Here is a 21,392-nt window from a genome sequence, read left to right as displayed (position 1 = left end):
AATATGAAAAATAAGATAATTCATAATATCAATAAAATTCAGCAAACTACAATAAAACTGAAAACAAAACTATAATAACTTAATACTTAAACATCATTCAAATATAATTTCTCTTACCAGCCACACATTATCACACACATGTTATATTATATATATATATATATTATATATGTTACATATTATATTACACAATCACCTGCTTCTCACAACAGAAATCCAGCCTAAACTGATTTGTATATATTAATTGGTGTAATGTATAAATCAATTGATTTGTTAAGTACATAATGGGAAATTTTATATATATCGTTTTTAAATGGGTGAAACATCAAGAACTTATGTTGTAATATGTTGTGATCAAACTCAGGCAAATATGTTTTTATTAATGGATGTTGTATTTACAGAAATAAATGTATGTATACTTTATGGGGGCCTTTCTCTTTAATGGTGAGCTCAGTGAAGGCCGCAGGCTGATCACATCTCACCCTGTATAACTACGACCTTCATTTCACAGTGAAATTAGTCCATTTACATCACAGCCCAACCTACTCTCACTGACACACAGATAACAATTCAAAGTATAACAATGAGTCAGCCCTGTAAACCAGTTTAAGACAAATAAGTTACTGCTCACATCTTGTAGTAAAAATGTGGTAATTCAACATTACTGTGTAAAAGTACATAAACACCCGCAGAAGCTCACACGGCATAATAATACATGGTAATACATGGAGCCCTGCTCAGTGTTCCAACTAGACCATCATCTGCTTCTCACTTCTCTATCCATCCATTCAGGCATCACATAGAACAAACAGGTACTGTTTACACATCTGCCCCCACTCCTGCTGTCTGTGTGCTACTATACCCGTGTGTGTGTGTGTGTGTGTGTGTGTGTGTGTGTGTGTGTGTGTGTGTGTGTGTGTGTGATGAATGTTTATTAGTGCCTCCCATTCCACGTGTGTCGGTTTAGTATGCAAGCGCTGAGCACGTGTGTAGGTGTGTGTTTTTCATAAATCCATCTGTTCCATGGTAACACTCTCTATCCTTTGCTCGTTCTGCGTCTCTGTGAACCGGCATTAACATCCTCATGTTGTCAGGTAAGCTCTGGAAAACAAGAGCTGCCCGGATGACGCACAAATCCAGGGCTGTTAACCAGTCACCTGGCCTTGGTTCTATGTATATTCGTCTGTGCGTCTGAAGATGATGAGGTCTACACGTAATGCTTGCCATACAAGCACACAACAGTTACATCAATTTCACTGCCAAATTTTGAATTTGCATTCATTTTAAAGATTCTATCTTTTATGTAAATGCAACAGACAGGGAAGTTGCAATGTAGATATGTGGATTGGAATCATTTTTGTTCATATAAATAAGCTTTTTGCGCTTTTCTTTACTTGTTTCAGTATGTCCTTCCGTCTCCAAGTAAATTTGACATGTACTCTGTGGTGCTTATTTCTGCTGGTGGTACAATGCTGAGGGCCAAAAACCACCTGCCACATGTTCACTGGCACCATGGAAACTAATCCTCCACTGTGTGTGAAAACGGGTCCTGACAGCGCTAACTCAGACATCTGCATCACTATCAAATTTGCTTTGACTCTCTCTCTTTCTCTCTCTCCCTCTTTGTGTGGTTTGTGTTTTTTTAGTGTTTGTTTGCATTTGTGTTTGTTTTACTATGCACTTTGTGTGTGCATTTCTGGGTGTGAGTGCAGGTGTGTATGTATATGCTATAATATATCAAATGTACTGTATATACAGTATATAATACTACAATGTATATAATATAAAATTCATGTACGTGTGTGTGTTCATGTGTTTATGTAGCTGTGTTAATGTTTGTTTGTCACACACAATCAATACTTAACCCGAACAAAAGAGTATTGCGTATTGAATGTTGACTTCAGTATTGCTCATACTAATTTGTTATATTAGGATTATTTTTAACCAACCAGGCTGTGAGAGGGCCTAAAGGCACTTGCATATTTCATTAGTGGTATTGTAAAGATCTTTGGCTGAAACACATGGCCCCTGAAGCACCTAGTTGAAGTAACGTTCGACATCATCAGAGCAGAACATAAAATTCTGATCTAATAACGGCCCTCTGATTTAACATCTGCTACAAACAATGATGCTCTCTTTTCCTTAAACTGCTTTATTATTATTGCCATGTATATATTCTGTGAGGTATATAATAAGTAGTGCATATAAAATAAAAAGATACATAGTAGTGTAAATCAGTTGTGTTTATCGAACGTTATGTAGTCTACCTTACATCATAACAGTTGAGTTACACAAACCTGACCTGGAGAAATGATATAAAGGTGTGCTGCTGACCCGAGAACAGCCATTGATGTTGAATGGCTTCATGTGTGTGTTATCCAGAAAAGTGGGTAGTGAAAGGCAATTTATTTGAATGAATTTGACTTGAGAGATATAGAGTCCACTGTGACTGGCTGTGAAGCAGCCAGGAACAGATGGTCGGGAGATGGAGACGGAAGAGAGGCTCTAGGCTCATATAGTTAATGTTTAACCTGTTACCTATTAGTACAGATTACCCATTACCCCCACTGCACATCAAGCTCTCTACTAACTTCTAGGTTCCCATAGTAACCATATGCCTCCGCTGTTACTAGCTTGAGAGTGATAACTCAACACAAGTTAAGTGTTAAGAAGTATTTTATTTGGCTTTTGTTATTACATTAAAGTAGGCTACATAAATATTGCAAGCACACATCATTAGTTTGTGATAAGTGTGCATTCGTTTAAAACCAGCTCAAAAGAGGAAGAACATATTTGCTTTACCTGATAAAAAATTGAGTGGTAGAACAGGTTGTAAATCATAACATAACAAATATTTCAGGCTGATCAGTCATTTTACGCTCATTTGTCTATGTCTTACATTAAAGAGCTTCAGGTGGTTTGGGCTCTCATTTTCCCATTCTGCATTCACAGTGTTCAGCGATCAAAATTAAACCAACATTTAATTTTGTGAGTTTCTTTTATAAGCAATAAATGCATGCATTCATTCGTTCATTCACGTGCAATATGCTTCCTCATCCAAAGTGTTCGAGGTATTTCCATTCAAAATCCACTTGAATTCAACGATGCTGGAGAACTTTGGTGCTGCAGAAGTTCTGCACTTGCTTAACGCGAGCCGAACGAACAAAACTGAATACACATGTATTGTGCGTGTGGCTCAACGTAGAGCAAGTACAGTTTTAGCCATCAAAGTTCTGTAGGGTACACCGTTGGAAAATCCAAAAACATTTTTCAATGCCTTTTGTTTGCTTCATTTTTATATGAGACGAGGCCTTTCACCTGAGAAAGAAAAGTAAAGTTAAAACTATGTTTTTCCAAGAGACTTTTTAGCATTATCTCATTTATATTTAGCAAAATGCTAGTAATATTGGTTTAAGTGTTTTTCTAATGCATTGGAGTGTAATAAAAAACACACTAAATACTGTTTTTACCTGTCTGGCTTACCGTTGTAGTTTCATATCAAGGTGGATCCAAAGAATTGCCACAGCAGAAATGCTCCTTTCCGCACCTGCAGGTCCAGTGAATAAACTCGGCCGGTTACGGGTTTTTATAGTCGGCAAAAATCATGCCCCCCTCTCCTTTTCCTGCAAATGTAAAGGTGCTGATGGCTCTCCACGCACCTGTCGCACTTTAGAGCAGGTCAATGTTGACCGAGGGGCGGGGTATGATGGTTCGTCCTGCTTTTAGTGATGTTTGGGCCTCCAAGGCTGTAGATGCAAATGTCGGATCCCAGATCTGTTATACGGATATTTTTGAAGAATCGTAATGGTTTTCGAATCAACTAGACATTACAAATTACAAATACGACTACAAGGAAGGTTGTTCTCTGCTTCACGCAGGGCGGGTTTGATTTGCATCAAATTTGCATGACACTTGCAAATGTCTCTTCTTTCCTGATTCAGGTCAGGCGCCTGAAATAAAAGAGTCGCCTAAATGATATCTACTATTACTTTAACATTATTTTGTATAACTGATAATATGTAGAGAAAAATATAAGGTTTACCTGTGTCACCTGTTCTGAGTACAGCAGTACTTTTCTGAGTAAGTTCATGCAAGTTACTGGTCTCACTAAAATGAGACGTTTAAATATGCTTAAAATATAATTGAACTATATAAGTACTTTCCGAACGCAATAGGTAGGCCCATCCAATATTTACAATCTTGTAGCAGGACTCTGGCTCCATCATGTGGATAATTCATGAAATGACGTGGATTTCAGTGCCGTAATGTGATTGGCATAAAATAAGACAGTGCAAGAACTTTGCATGGTGTCACGTGTAAAAAAAAAGCTATGAATAGAAACATAGAATATTGTGAAAAAGTGTACGTTTTTTGTAATTTAATTTGAAAAGTAAAACATTAATAAAGGTATAATTATACATATAATAGGTAAAGGTATAATTATACATTATTGTGCACATGTAAGGTGGATTAATATATGCAAATTAAGAGACTGTAAATAAAACACACTGTGTATTTATGTTGTTAACTAAAATGGTCAACGTAACTGTACAGAACGTTACAGTAAACCAAGAACTTACATGTTTACTTAAGCAAACAAAGAAAGGAAATACAAGCACAAGGATCTCATTATAGCATGGTGGTACTTAAATGGTATACGATTTAGGCTACTGACACAAAGGTTTCAGGCTCAATAATTTGTTTATTTGTTCATGCAAACATTTAAAAGACATTTATTTTCTCTCAAAATGTATATCTTTCACTGCATGCTATAAACCTTTTGTCCACTAGATGGCCACGGCGGTATAGTACATCTGCCCCACGTCACTGTCTGCTGGAATGTTTGAGTATGTCATTAAATGAGAGATTAAGCCGATGCTCACAAATGTAATACTGATGCTTGTTCCTTTATCTTGATTATTCTTGATAAAGTAATTTAATAGTTTAAATACATTTGGGATCTACTATGCATTGCGCCAGCGGGCAATGAACTCTATAACATAACAAAGATCGATTACACAAATAAAAGCATATAACATACAAAAATAAATGTTTAAGGGGAAATCTAAGTTTGGGGTTTTGGATGTAAGTGATCAATGTAGTCCACTAGGGATGAGGAAAACAATCAAAACAGTTGTGCTGTTTACAGACACGGATTACCCAAATATGAAATGAGCTTTTTTATGAGATAATGCCAATAGATTTAAAGACTCATATTAATCGAAATGAATCCCACAGATTTGTCTCTGCTTAGTTTTCATTTAAATACACGATCATCCACTAGCAGCAGTCGAGTGCCCTACATCTTTCTGACCCCGCCTGCTCGTGCGCGAGCCAAATACGGTCCGCCCAGACCCAGTGAGTAGGTAACAACCGTATTTATGTGTGTTTTTGAGATCCTTTTGAACAGCGACTGGCATCCCACTGCAGTCGCTTTTATATGGATGTGTGATATAGGCCATTGCGCTTTCACAGTATCGCGTTAGTCACCGAGGATAATAATCTGCCATAATCAATGCGCGGACTAATTGGCAGCACCCACGACCAACGAGAAGCCGATCGGGAGTCGTGGCAACCTCGGCAACATTACCGGAGCTCTGTGTCAAGACAAACAAGTGAGCCGAACAGGGCTCAAGTGAGCTGGCCTGGAGCGATACGACTGGAATGTGGCTGTTTAGATCAGACTGTCGGACGCAGGTCTGGGATCAGGCAGAAGCAGGATGCTGAAGCGCGATTAGGGTGAGCGCATTCGGCCACGTCTTCACTCTTTGTTCTTATTAATGTTTTCGTTCCGTAAGGCTAGTTTAACTCCATGACAATGCAGTTCGTGCAGATGACAAGACTGCTGTCGTAAATGTGCAGTCATCTTGTATGTCAGTAGCATAAGGATGATATGCGTGTGGGTTTTAAAGGTGACCATACCGTGGAATTGATACCGTGGCCTACTTCGCGCACGATATCTAGCCTGCCACCGGTGCAAATAGATATGTTAAGGTACATTTACATTGTATCGTTGATTCAGCCCACCGAGCTGCTTGTGAGTTAATGCCTGCGGGTTAAAGTGATCGTGACCTCTGTTTACATGCAGCAGCGGGATGTTGACGTGCCAGACGAGAAACGAATTGCCATGTTCAAGTGCACGAAACAAACGAAGTTGACGGGAATAGCCGCATGCACGCGAACCGGCTCTGTGTCGCTATATGTTCACTTGTTTATTAAAAGACGCATTTGATGTGGTTATTTTATTGTCCACAAGTACGATCTTTTTTTTGTTTTGTTACAGAGAGTGTACTTTGATGGGAGATAACGTGTTCTCATGCAACAGATAGACATCACCATACGTCACCTGGTATATCACACTGGATGTGGTGAGAATGTCTGTTTTCATTGTAGTGCATTGTGTGTGTCATGCATCTGATAATTAACCACCATGTGTGACCATGGTGTGCTGCACCTGCGCTACCAGTTTTATTCATCTGATGGTCCTTTTGGCCTTCAACTTGTGTGAAAGGTGTCCTGGAGCACTTGGTATTGAGTAGTGACACCTCACCCAGTTGATCGCAGTGGTACATTCCTGTTGACACAGCATCACATTAAACAGTACCATTATGACTCACAACTGTGTGCACAATGCATTTGAGTTTTTTAATAGGGTGGATGATTTGTCTAGATTATTATAATTTCAGGTCTGTGGTAATATTATTATCATATGCTTAGGTCAGATTTCAGGTGTTAATAACATTGTTAATAAATGGTTCATTTGTATTGATTCAATAGGGGTCACATCTAGGGAAGCAGCATTGATGCATCTGGCATATCTACCAGTGCATTTTTTTTTTTTTTTGGTTTTAAAGTGATAGTGAGTAAATGATGACCGAATTTTCCTTTTCGGGTGAACTATCTTGTCATTTCAAACATGTATGACTTTCTTGCTTCTGCAAAACAAAATAGAAGATATTTTGAAGAATGTTGGTAACCGAACAACGAAGGTACCCATTGACTTGCATTGTTTTTGTGTCTATTCAATAGAAGTGAATGGGTAGCGCCATTGTTCTGTTACCCACTTTCTTCAAAATATCATTTTTTGTGTTCTGCATAAGAAAGAAAGTAATTCAAGCTTGAAATGCCAAGTGGGTGAGTAAATGATGACAACGTTTTGGGGTGAACTATTCCTTTAATATCAACTTAACGTCACATTTTCTAAATAAATCAGTGATGAATCAGCACTGACATATATTTTGGCTAACAGTACTTTCTACAAGGGAAACACCTGATTACACCTATAAATATAAGTTACATAGTGAGTCAGATGTCATTTCACAGGAATATTAACCCATAACTAATCTCTCTATATGCTGTGGACATGTTTATACATGAAAACACGTGCACACACGCAAACTCGGGAAACGCCTTTGTTTTGAGAAGTCACGAACAGTCTGTTGTGTTTCAGTCTTTCTTATGTTATGCAACAGTTGTATTGATTGCAGAGTTGAGATTTTTGAGCTTGGTTGTGCAATGGTCGTTCAGTATTACGGAGTTGGCGCAAGAGAAAAGACAAAGGCGTACAGAGAAGGCGGAGGGGGGTGAGGTCATAATGCTATTAATCCACTAAACTTAAGCCACATGTGGTGCGAAATCTCATTAAATAACAGCATGCACAAACACACTTGTTGAACTAGTAATCACATTTGCATTGTATTTCTGAAAAATGTAAACAGTTGATGGTATTGAACAGGACATTTTTGGAACCAGAATCATTGTACGTGTACCATCGTACATTTTACCAGTATGTTTGATGCCTGGGTATTGAACCCGTATCCTTAGTGTTACATGTGCCATGCGCTACCTGTCCTGGAACCATAGACACATATAACTAGATGCCACATTCAAGCGCTCCAGGCACGTAGACGTGTCCACCATCTTGGAAAGGTCCACTGACGGCACTCCCCACGGCGCAGCCATGGCTGTGAAAACCACGCTGATTTAAATTTCTGAAAAATGGGATAACCTTTTTGAGTTTACACAACAATAAATATGTTTTCATAATCATACAACACGCGGACAACCTACGTATTGCGTCCCATAGAAACAGATGCTAATGCGGCATCTAGTTTTTATATCTATGCCTGGAAAACTTGCTCAATGAGGGTGTAAAAGCAAATTATGTCTTTTCCATAATCTTCTGCAGGACAAAATGTAAAAATTAGATGTCAAGTTAAATGTTGTGTCTACCCTGCCTAAGGTTCATAGAGAGAACAAATATTTCATCTTATTGCCTGTAATGTGTTTATTTTTGGCATTCATAGGGTGTATCATCTGAATATCAGTTTAAAATCTATTACAGAATAAATGAAACACTAAAACTGTATGCACCAGGGATTTGATGTCTGTGTTTGTTAAACCAGTAGCTTGCCCATCTAAGGCCTGTCATCTCTGATCAAGTCTGTTTACTAGAAAACTTTTCCCTAGCTGGCTGTGATACTCACTGGTGTGAACAGTGCCATAACTTGTTTGTTTTAAGCAGTAGTAGTACAGCTTTAAAAGCTTGTGTTCAGCTGTTGGATGGAGCCAAACATTGTAGTGAAATCTGGTGTGGTAATCTGAGGAAAGCCTCTTTGTTTTTCTTTTGTCAGGTAAATTTCCTTTGCGTCCCATTTTTAACATCGCCCGTATTTAATTTCTCTGGACATCATTTGAGGACCAGAATGTAAAAGAAAGTACTTTCATTATGTTGCACAACTTCACATTCTAAAGGTCCGGTTGAACGCAAAATTTCTGCCAATCTCATATTAATCTTGAGTACCTATAGAGTAGTATTGCATACTTCGTATCTTCGAAGAGTATTTAGTTCGATCACATTTACAAAAGATAGATACAGCTGTACGATTATTTCCGAAAACAGACGACATCCTGGGGGTGTGCGGGGAAAGAACTAAATCACGAACACACAATACATCATCGCATTATCCCTGCATAACTGTTTTGATTCACTATAAGTTCGTGTTTTTACATTATGCACGTATGCGCCGATTGCCAACAAAACACAGACATATGACTTGGTTTCACTTACCGCGTGCGGTTCATGTCCGGCATCTTTTAGTGCTGGGACCGCTCTGTGTCAGTTTCAAACGACCTGCAAATCCAGCGTTATATCCACTGTTTATATAACATCCATCACTGGAATGCCGTGAACAAACAAACACACCTCAACTTCTCTCACTGTGGCAAGAGTAACGAGCTGCAGCTGCAGGCACACAGCACAGCCAATCTTGATGGTAAGCGGGTCTTCCTATCGCTCGTCGTTTGGCGAAGCTATATCTTTCGCCTTGCCGTGGGTGTGCTTTTCCAGGAGAATTACCCAATAAGGTACTAAGAAAAGTTGTTACACAACGGTTTTTCATGTTCGAATAAAACGTTCTGAAACCTATACAACCTTGTGGGAAGTGTAACGAGCACAGAAATACATACAACTTGTTTTTTGACTAGTTGACAATGTTAAGCATGAGAAGCCAGCACGTTTAACATTGTAAAGGAGTCAGAATGCATGAAACAGCATTAAATCCCCGCTTTAAAACCGAACATGTTTTGGGCCTTGATGACCACATATCATATCAGTATAAAAATGTATACACTGCCTGTCCAAAAAAAAGTCCCACCAGGCAGTGCTATGATCTGGGATTGCTGCAGTTGGTCAGGTCTAGGTTCAGCAACGTTTTATGTGCCTAAAGAATGAGGTCAGCTGACTACCTGAATATACTGAATGACCAGGTTATTCCATCAATGGATTTTTTCTTCCCTGATGGCACGGGCATATTCCAAGATGACAATGCCAGGATTCATCGGGCTCAAACTGTGAAAGAGTGGTTCAGGGAGCATGAGACATCATTTTCATACATGGATTGGTCACCACAGAGTCCAGACCTTAAAGGGCTATTTCACCGGCAAATCAAAATTTCCCTATTTTTACTCACCCTCAAGGCATCCTAACTAACTGAATATGGTTTTAATCTTGAAGAATAATGCAGTCGGAAGTTATAATACCACGTATCCTTTTACTTCCAAGCGGTAGAATGGGAGTGAATGGGCATCGACTTTTTGAAGCTCCAAAAAGTGCATCCATCGATCAAAGAACTGCTTGACGTTCACGTGTAGCCGCGGGATAACAGAAGCTATAGACATCAACGTTAATAGTGCTGTCAATATGGATATGTCTCTTAAACAAACGCACCGATTTGCTTCAGAAAACCTTTTGTTAAGACCACGGAGCCGTGTCGAGCAGTTCTTTGATCGATGGATGCACTGCCTGGATGCAACTCTGGACGGGAATAAATGTTGTGACATTGCAGAAGCTTATCGAAACGATGCCACTGCGAATGCATAAAGGTGGTCCAATGAAATATTGGATTGTGTGACTTTTTTGGATGGGCAGTGTATTTTAATTTTGCTATTGTTACTTATTAACTGTTAATATTTTATTTGTGGTATGGGAGTTCAGTGCTGTACCTGCCGGCAATGCAGCAGACCAAATGGACTGTTGCCCTTAGGAAAAGCGGCCCTGACATTTTTGGGACTTTTTACACGTTGCAATTAAAAGCCATTGTGTCACGCAACTTAATGTTTAGTGTTATACGTCTGTCTTATGCTATGTGTCATTCACAGTGACTAGATTGTGTAACAGTGTGTAATACAAATGACAGTGTTAAGTTTTCACATGATTTAAGTTCATTCTTGTAGGCTAAATGCAGGGCTAGTTACACCTGTATGTGTGTGCGTTTGTTGTTTTACATAGACCTGAACACTCCGTCAGTCTTCTCCTTGGGCAGGATTACAGGGGTGATACCAAAGGAACCTAATTCCAGATGGTTCTATAGCAACCAAGGCATTTACATGACCAGATCAGTGATTGGAGTGATGAGTTTCTGTAAAACTAGACCTTGGCCTCTGTTGGTCATTCTTATGCAGAGTTCCCACCCTGTAAATCTTTAATAGCAATATATTGTACAAATGCTGCAGTAAAAACCTCCAAGATGGTTAATGCGCAAAAAAAACTTTATTGCAAATATATTTTACATTTGACAATATTTTTTTACACAAAATACTTATTTTATGAAATCTTTATTAAAACATTACAAATGAAATTTTCGATTCTTGGAAGTAAGAGGTATGAATTACGATATATTTTGTTTTGAAAATCTTTAAAATGCTCAACAAGATTATATATGTACTTTTAAAGTACGAAATTGTTAAAATTGTTTTTTGTAATTTAAAGATAAGTCACTGTGAAATTTAAACTGAAAAACAAGAAAAGGACTTTTACATATCTCCCTGTGTGACTCTTTACATTTGAGGACATTTCATGTAAATAATCATGTTTCTTCTTTCATGTTACGAGTCATCGACATCGGGGTGTTTCAAGTCCCAATGAAATAAAAAATACAATTCCTATTTTTCCATGAAATGTTGCAGCGTTTATTTTAAATAGCTTATTTGTGTGGGTCACAATTTTTAAATTCATGTGCCCTGATAATCTTAAATTAAATCTGAAATTGCACTTCCGCCCTCTAGTGATGCAAGTTAGTCGGCTTGGGCGGAGCATCTGTTAACTCCTCCCCTTCAACTGTCAGTCTGCTGCCAGTTCCATTTCAAAATGCAACGACTGTTTTTATACATTCAAATCAATAAACCCTTTTCACAATGACGTCACTTAACTTCCGCCTTTTCGCAAAGCAGTGTATCATAACATCCGTCTTACAACAAACAACAACAAGAAGAAGAACTTCCGTTTTGCCGTCGCGCTGGAATTTAACAATAGTGAGAAAAAAACTGACAGAACACGTATTACTTATCCTAGCACCTTCGCTAACACAAAAAGAAAAGAAAACACTTACCTTCATAATCAAACAACGAAGAATTTGTATCCTTTCTCTAGCTTTGATCTTGTCGTTAGCTAAAATTTGTCTACTAGACGTTTGTGACAAGCAGAGCGGGACGAGGGCCGTGAGGGAACTGTGCGAGGCCGGTGACGCGAGTGATGACGAGCATCTCTCTCGTCCCACTCTGCTTGTCACAACGTTGTACATCAACTATCAGTATTTGTGGCAGATGTGCAAGGGACTTGGTAAACTCCATTCTGAGGCGCTAGCGGAAGTAACTTCTTCTTGAGTTTTACTGGCGGTTGGCAAACCAGTTTATAGGTGCATTACCGCCACCTTATGAACTGGAGTGCTAGCGGAAGTAACGATACACTGCTTCGCGGCAGAAAGGATGATGCGTGACGTCATGTGAAAAGGGTGTATTCGCAGTGGAAAATGCAAGCCACACCCACTATTTTCTGATTTGAAATTCTGTTTCACTCTGAAAAGTGTCAGAATACGGAAGTATAAACTATAGCAAATTTTTGGTTCACAGGGACTTTAATGTTGTTTAATTGATGTTTTTGCATATTGCGTATTTACCCTGCACATCTGTCATGTCATTTTCACATTTCATGTAGAAGCTTTACTGACTTACTATGTCCATTGCCTGTGACCTTGACGAATTGCCTGTATGCTTGAAAACAACCCATTCTGGCATTTCAGCTGTGTTCCAACTGCTGTTTCTGCTTTGAAGTTTTTTGTTGCTTTAAACAATGTGTTTCCTGTGCACCAAACCATGTGATGTCAAATGTATGATCTCACTCTTGCCTTTTCTCTTGTCTCCCCGGGAGGCCCACAGTTTGCCATTTTGTAACTGAAGTACAAAAGATTCATTTATGTGTCATTCAGATATCGCTCGCCCAGATTTTGCATTTCAGTCCGATTTGTCTGAAGTGTTTAAAAAATGTTTAAACCGACTATATTTTCTAGTTCTCTGCACAAACGGCCTGCGTTTCCTCTTCACCGTACATCAGCAGATACTGTGGGGATGAAGAGAAGAGCATGACTGATTCATTATGATGCAGTTATGCAAGTAAAGGTCCCATCTTTGTCCCCCACACACACACTCTCTCTGTTTGTCTCTTGGTCTCTTTCTCATTTTGCTCATTGCTGTAATGTTCTTCTTTGGGCAACGTTCCAGGTTCATCCTACACACACATTCACACTGATCTTTTCCGGAATGGAATTCTGTAACTCCACGCTGGGATTTGGGATGAGGGACAAACAGACCCAGCAGAGTTTGGCCGAGGCGGAAGACTATTTTAGAAGCAGTCCGTGTCGCAGAGTACCTTCCAATTCATGAAAATCTGTTAGTGGAAAATGTATCGATAGGATGTTTGTGCGATCAGCGCTATCTAGAAAATGTCAACGATTGTGCTTGAATGTCTGAGTTTGTATGTGTGTTCTGGATAGACTGAGATGGAGAAAATGTATTTTTGTTTGTTTAAAGGAGAGATAACGTATAGTGATGTTTTTGGCACCTTTGAGAGGACATGATTGAGGTTTATAGCTGGACGTGTTTTCTGACGTTTTCGACACTACACAGTTCTTGGATGAAACAAAGAGTGTGAGGGAAATATACATTTCATGGGCAGCACTGGAAAAGAGAACGGTTGGATAAGATAAACAGAGTAGAATAAGACGAAGGCTGAAATTTGGACCAGCGAAGGGAACATTATGATACATCCTGAACTTGTTGAGGGGTGACGCATCAGGCTCAGATGAACATACACGCTGTTAAAGTCATCAGCCAGAATGTTCAGGAACTGGCTGTATTCTAATCACGACACTGCCTAAAACACATTCACACAATGTAATCTGCAGCCAACGCTTGCTGACAGTCCTGTAGGTGGGTTACCTCAGATGATTGGTGCTGGGTGTGGGTGACTAAGGGAGTCGTGAGAGAACGTAGCCCACAGACAAGGTCCCGCTGATGGGTATGACTGGACAGCTTGTACGGGGTGTAGCAGGTGGTGCTGGGTCGGTTTCAGTGGCCAAATACCACGCGTAGTGCCACTCATTGAGTGCTTTATTAATCACACAGTACAAACAAATGACTGCCCATAGTTATTTATACATGAAAATCTGGAGTCAGTTGCTTTTTGGAACTTAATGGGGACACACTGTACACTTAACCTTTTTTAAATCTGAAGTACACTTCTTAATTTACATTAATAAGATTATTTTCTATTCTCTCTTTCACTCCGTCCCTTCCGTGCCATTTGTATTATCATGGTTAAACTATAGTTCCTATAATGAAACTATGGTAAAATTGTGTTTACTGTACTTTACTGCATACACCATAGTTAAACTATTGATCCTAATATCCGTATCTAGCAAAGTAGGAACACTGATTGATTTTGAGGAGTGGGGATTGTTGAAAGGGGTTAAAACAAAGCAAAATCTGAGGTAAACACATTAGTGTCCGTGTGTGTGTGAGATAAATTCAGTGTGTGTTCACAAATTCAACAACATATTACCCTGTTCCTGTTCACACATTTTGTGTGTGTGTGTGTTTGTGTAGGTGAGCAGAACAGGGTTAATAGTGGACCAGCAGCCAATGAATCATAAACTGTATTGTTTGTCAGTAATCTGATTATGTTGTTGCTCTGAAGGACATAAGCATGGCGTTGTATGACAAGGTGGCAACTCGCGGTGCATTTGGGTGTGAAATGGCAGCCATCAGTGCTGTGAATGACTTTAAGAGGACATATTCACTAAAATGCCTCAAGGGGCTGAAGATGAGTAAAGCAAAGCTTCTCTGTGTAAATGGAAAGAAGTGCCAAGTAAAGGGATGTCAAGATGGAGGTAATTAACAAGCTGGAGAGGAAAAACGATTTACAGAAGAGAGAAAGGTTCAAATAAAGCGAGAGTCCAGGGAAAAGGGAAGTCAAACACAAACAATGGGATAAATTGAAGGCAGACATCCCAAACAGCTGTGTCAGATTAGGTTAGTTATGTGGGTCCGTCCCACTGGCAAATAACAGGCGAGGCATGAAGTTAGAATATCAACACGACCGGTAAAGATAGGGTGTGGTCGATTTGAATGTGGTCATGTCTATGTCAGGTAAACATCTGTAAAGTGATTATTTCAGAGTGGGTCACAAATCTCAGCGGTATAAAACCTCACTGAAAGATGTTTTATGATGCCATTTGTTTACTTCTAAAATTCAATGCTGAATTTTATCCTTTCATTATAAGCAGTCACTTGACATAATTGACATCTGTGACCATTAGTGCCATGTCATAAATCAAGGCTATTAGCAAATTTACATAATTTTAAAATTATTTTTGGAAATAATATTTTGTCATGGTCGAGCCATATGGAACAAATCAGGAGTTTGCAAGTCAAATTATTTTGCTTTGTCAATCCAGGTTTAGAATTGTTCTGTTTTTTTTTAAAGTTGCAATCTGTAACTTGGCTCTATATTGCCATCTTTGTTTAAAACATAAATTGCAGGTTTCTTTACATACACACCTTATGTGGGGTTCAGTAAATGATGTCAAACTGCTATATCATACCTGATAAAGTAACTCAAATTATAAATCAATTTTATAAATTTACTGTACTAAATTTACCGTTATTAGCCTTTAGTGCTGATATGGCGTAAATAACTAAATAAAAAATAAGATTACCAATGTGAATCATGGTAATTTAGACACTTTTTTTAAATTCTACTTGCTCAATAACGAATTTGTTTATTTTTAATTTAAATAAAAGTCAACAGATTGCTACTTTAAAGATGGATTTTAAAGATTTAAAAATCTGTCCGAGAATCCTGTAGTCTGAAGCCTGGCTCAGATTACAGGATTCTCGGCCAGATTTTACCCTGATTTTCCCCTCCTGAGAATCTTTGAAAAAATCTTATCCATGGCCTCGATCGGGTCCGATGTTCGGTCCAGATTATCATGTAATGTGAGGCATTCACAGATCAAATCTTACACATCCCGATCAGCTCCGAGAACAATCGGGGCCGCCCCGATCATATCAGCATGTTGAAATGTAGCAACAACAAATACCTCTATAATATGTCCTTAAAATTGTCTCTTTGCAATGTCCATTGTGTTCTGTGTTTTACATAGTGAACACCAGCTGATGCTTCCTCACACAACTTTATTTAACTGCTACCAGAAACAAAACATCCCTGCACAGTTGACATATCATACTACCACTGGATGTCCCCATGTCATCATATTATTTACATATGCTTTCTGGTGAAATCACGTGAGACGTGTCCTCTTGTACCATAATCTTAAAATGATTTTGTAGTGTGTGATGTGACAGAAATGTCAAATATTTTGTTTGAGCATGGTTATGATTTTAAATAAGAGAATCAATCAAGATTCTCATTATGTGTGTGCTGCAACCAGATTTTATAATCGGTCAGGATATTAAAACTCCTGTAATCTGAGCCAGGTTTAAGGCAGTCTTAACACCGTGTCTAAAACAATAGAACTCATCAGAACCCATTATAATTTTACATTTTGTCCACACTGGATGTGCGCATCCAGTGTAGCCACGGTGTAAGCAGTGGCAGCTGGTGAAATTTTTTTGAGGTGGGGCTGTGGGTTGCCAACTTTGTTACTATGAAATACGGGACAAAATTTGATCTGTGCAGCAGTGCTAATTAGCATAGGCAAGACGTCATTGCGTATTTGCGTTTACTCTCTAAATAGTTACATACAGTACTGTACAGTTTTTAACATTTTATCACAACTAAATGCACAATAAAGCCGTTCTCATTTATATATTTCCCTTTTCTGTTTTCAGATATAAATTAATAAAATAGTAGACTACGCGTCCGTCTGGGTAACAAACTATGTGCATATGTCCTACAGACAAACTACATTCATGTTGCTATGTGCTTTTCTGTCAGAAGTTTGTTAACACTCTGCTTTGGCGTGCCTCTCTGTCTTGCGTGCGATGTGTGTGACGCGGATGTCTGAGGGAGCGTGTGAGTGACTGATGCATGCTTTGCAGATTCAGAAACGATTCAGTATTATCCTTCGTAAGTGTCTTGATCACCACCGCTGCTGTTCTTTCAATCCGCGGAGCAGTCAATAAACGGGACATGGGAAGTCACGTACGGGACAAATCAGGCAGGCTCAATATACGGGACGTCCCGGCTAATACGTGACAGTTGGCAACCCTAGCTGTGGCACACTGGCACAGCAAACAATATCAGCAAGCAACAAAGTTAAAGAACATCTAGTTACCTGTTTATTCCATGTACCAACGGGAAGAGAAGCTTCTTCCCTTTTTCGCTTGTCTGCTGTCTGATTAAGAGGTCAGGCTGATCTGGACCCAGCTCCTTTACCTTCAGTTTTTCTGACAAAGTTCTCTTCTCAAACGTACATTGGACTAGAGATTTTACAGAGTTAGGTTCGTGTCCGGAATTACCTGAGCCCGCCATTGTCACACAATTGGAAATTGCGCCACTACAGGCCAGCCCTGATTTTAGCAGTTTGGGGCGACAGAAAAATCTCCCATTTCCGATAAGATTTGTGGACGCTGATTGGGTACATTTTAAATATTTATTAAATATTTTAAATATATGTATATCTTGAATCAGGATTTGACTAAATTCTACAAAGACCCGCCTCCTGTGGGCGATTTCTCGATCGCCCCTCAAGCTGAAATTGAGACGTGCAGAGAGGCCATATTTTGGTGATGAAAACATATATTTTCCACAGATGATTATCTATAACATTACATTATGCAAATGTACATTTTAAAAAATTATATAATTATTATTTTGTGTGTGTAGCTCAGGGAGGGCGGCGCCCTAGCGCCCTCTATTGGCCAGCCGCCACTGGGTGTAAGTGTCCATTTTTAAGCGTTTTCTTAATTTTCATGCATGTAGTCTGTGAAAGGAATATTCAGGGCTCTAGACTAACTTTTTGCACTGGTTGCACTGGTGCGCCTAACTTTTTCACAAAAGTTAGGTGCACCCAAATTTTCACCAGTTTTACCAGTTCACTTTTTTTAAATCGCTGTCCATATAGGCAAAATTGACTTGTAAATGATTAACTAACAATCTGGTCAACATAAAGGTCTTTATTTGAAGCACAATTCTACAAGAAAGGTAACTTACTGAAAAAGTGTTGGTGCTTAAAGTGCTTCACTGAACTGAAATTTAAACTTAAAACATCTCAAGATAACCTGTGAGGTTGATGGCTCCGTGTCAGAGCATTGCTTATGATTTTCGGACCAATCAGGCCTTAACTTAACATTATTCACGAAAAAGTTGTTAATCGTTCTTTTCATCTTCTCTCATCATCCGCGCTACATCCACTCTGTTTAACTGACGGGCCTATACAGTAGGCTCCTCACCTCTCTGTCTGACTGCAGCACACGCATTTTCAAACGTACACACCAGAGGTTATTGTCCGTCATTTTGACTGACAGGCTCGTAAAAAATCTGTCATAATCTATTACTACCCGTCACTATGGTGCAAGGTGGCGTTAGGTGGTAATTAGTATGTTCGTGACGTCATCACACTGTACTTGCGTCTCGGAACTTGTTGTATTTTAATACAACTGAATGCCCAATAAAGCCGTTGTTGTTTATATTCATTTATATATTTAATGTTTTAATGTTTATGTTCATATGTGATTCGATCTGGGAAAACCCAACACATGGTGCAAATTTATATATTACAGTTTTTGATACCATATTCAAGCCCTTTCCAAATCAGTTTTTATTTTGCTCATACCTTGTGTATGTAACAAAAGTTATGGCTGAGGTCGGCTGAAGCGCTATGATTTTCAGGAACGGAATTGGGAGGAAAACGGGTTTAAAGTTAAGTGATGAAAATAAAATCACAACAGTCCAGTATCACAAGTAAAAGTCACTTTAGAGTAGTAAAAGACTTACTCTAATAACAATTTAATAAAAAAACATTTCCCAGTGTTGAAGTCTAAAAATACTGTACAAAACCGTTTGAATAAAACGAAAGTAAGGAAAATGGTGCAGGGCACACTTAAAGAACGAGAGCTCTGCCATTATCACTACACAAGGAAACTAGCAAACATTACGGACAACAACTAATAAGCAGTGAAGCAAGTTTTACGTTGTTTATCATGTGCATAGTGTCTGGACTTTTGATCATCCCTTGTATGTTTTGCGATCGGATAACTCCCGGTGCTGCAGACGGGGAGCTATGTCATCTCACGAAAACATTGTATAAAAAAACTTTGCATGCCGTAGTTTACACAGGACTGGCGGGAAATGTGCATTGATACTCCTTCATTCTTCATGTTATGTGGTTTACTTTGATAGGTGAACTGTCTTTCCCTCGTCCCAGCGCGACATCCGACTGGTTTTCCCAGATCGCATCACATATGTCTAGTCAGTAACAATGACAGGAGAAAACACGCATGTCCCTTCGATAGCATATCACGCTCTAATGAAGGGAAACGGGGAGTTACAAATTGCCTTCATTGTAATCCGTCAAAATAACGGACGGACCGGTGCTACCTCAGATTTTTTTTAGTCGCACCATTGAAAAATAAGGTCGCACGTGCGACCAAATTGGTCGCACTCTAGAGCCCTGATCTTCCTGGAATAAGTCATATCCTATACTTTCTGAGACAGTCATTTCAAAGGGCCCTTCTAAATGAGTTGAAAAAGTGTTGTTTAGTCATACTGTCACATGAATAGCTCCACACGGGGAGATCCAAAATTTCAGTATCAGTTTGCTGATTATTATACAGTCAGGTAACCCTCACTATCCTAAGCACATTTTGTTATGCACACATATTGACTGTCATGCTTTTTACATGTCAATGTATGTGACCATAGGATATATGATGCCTATTGCTAAACTAAACTATTGCTGCAGCTAAACTAAACTAGCTGCATTCCGTGCATAAACACAAGGGATTTTTGAATAACTTAAGTGTATGTGTATTTAGTTTGTTTTCATTCCTCAGGTTGCAGTTGAGTGGTGATGCTACAGCAACACTTAAATGAGCCCCACCAGCTAGAACAGTTCTGATTGGCTCCTGGTCTGTTGCTATGTGTTTTTATTGGTCAGTATACAGTCTGGCCGACTGCAGATATGGGTTGAATCTTCATTTGTTATGCTCACAGACAGGAAGTGGAAGGTCATCATTACTGTTGGGTCGATGTATAATGATCAAGGTTGTCCCTCCATATGGATCTTTCTGTCTCTTGGACACAGGCAGGAATTTTCTGTCTTGTTTCAAAGGGGGTTGTCGTGAGCAGAGCTAATCTCAAGATTTGTATCACAAAGAAAATAGAAAAGAAGCCAGTTATTTATGTTGGGCTGTTCACAATGCACATCAAAATACATGTCAAAACAGCTTTTATGGTAAATATTGTGATATTAATGTATCTAATTCCACAAGGTCCTCCCTGAGGCTTTTCATTTAAAGTGACAATTAATAACGGCTATATAATAATAATTATAATAATATGTTGGCCATTTTACAAGATATAAACCACCAAAGATCAAAAAGCACTTCTTGTTTTAGTTTTTTATCACTACACAAACATTAGAACAAAAAACAACCAACAGATTTAGAACTGAATTGAAATGTGAAACAAACATCTATAAGACTTAATTGTATATATAAAATAAAAACCTATAACAGGAAGTGCTTCAGGGAGTGACCGTTTTGTTTACGTCTTGCAACATTGTCTATTTAAATGTCTACATTTAATTCAGTTTAATTTATAGACCCTCTAACACCGTGTCAACACCGGACTCGGTGCGATGCAACAAGAGACAATAGAACGCATTAGAACCCACTATAATTTTAAAATTTTTCCACACTGATTGCGGCGCGCCTCATCCAGTTTAGACACGAGGCTTGTTCGACTTGATGCGGCGCTGCAAGATCCGACAGGCAGATGACATCAAAGTACCACGAGATCGATTCGAAAAACCATAAAAAGTTTGCTTCGAATCGCTCTCACGGTACTTTGTCATCCGCCTGTTGGATCTTGGGGCGCCGCATCAAGTCAAACAAGCCTACGGTGTTTTTGTCACCTCACGGTCGACTGCCGGCCACACAAGCATAAAGCAAACATTACACGATCCGGGCCCGGTCCTCTCTCGTCGACAGTCCTGTCGCTCGTCCTCTTATGCTCCCGATCTCCTCCGTGAGGCATGCAGGACCGGTACGCGTACAGCTGATACTCATTATCACTCATGCCACCGGCCCCGCCTTCCTGACCCACGGCTCTCGTCCCGCCTTCCTCACTACAGCTGTGTTAGCTAGTGTTGTTAGTTATACCAGTGGTTCTCAAACTTTTTCGTTGTATGGCCCCCTTTGTGTAGAGTGCATCGCTTTGCGGCCCCCCAAATAAAGACTTATAATCTTAAATTTAACATTTTTATTTAAACAAAAACTTATTTGGTTATACAATGCTGAAACATCAATTCTTTTGTCTGGTGGTCTTATTTTTCTGATGTTTGATTGCATAAAATCTATGATCAATTTCTATA

General features: G+C 39.1%; 1 protein-coding gene across 2 annotated transcripts in view; it reads left to right on the top strand.

Annotated features, from left to right (window-relative positions):
• The first annotated feature begins 5,319 nt into the window (after positions 1-5,319).
• Positions 5,320-21,392, top strand: part of tmem198b (transmembrane protein 198b) — a 31,581-nt gene continuing 15,508 nt past the window's right edge. The window contains exons 1-2 of one of the 2 annotated variants that reach the window (XM_057337086.1): positions 5,320-5,739; positions 6,284-6,368. The gene's annotated coding sequence lies outside the window, so the exon portion shown is untranslated. The remainder of the gene's footprint in view (positions 5,740-6,283; positions 6,369-21,392) is intronic. The other variant, XM_057337087.1, reaches the window with a different exon arrangement.

Source organism: Triplophysa rosa, linkage group LG7, assembly GCF_024868665.1.
Source record: "Triplophysa rosa linkage group LG7, Trosa_1v2, whole genome shotgun sequence".
In the NCBI taxonomy this organism is placed as follows: Eukaryota; Metazoa; Chordata; class Actinopteri; order Cypriniformes; family Nemacheilidae; genus Triplophysa; species Triplophysa rosa.
The sequence above is the reverse complement of the archived record's forward strand: the minus strand, read 5'-3'. Positions and strand labels throughout refer to the sequence as shown.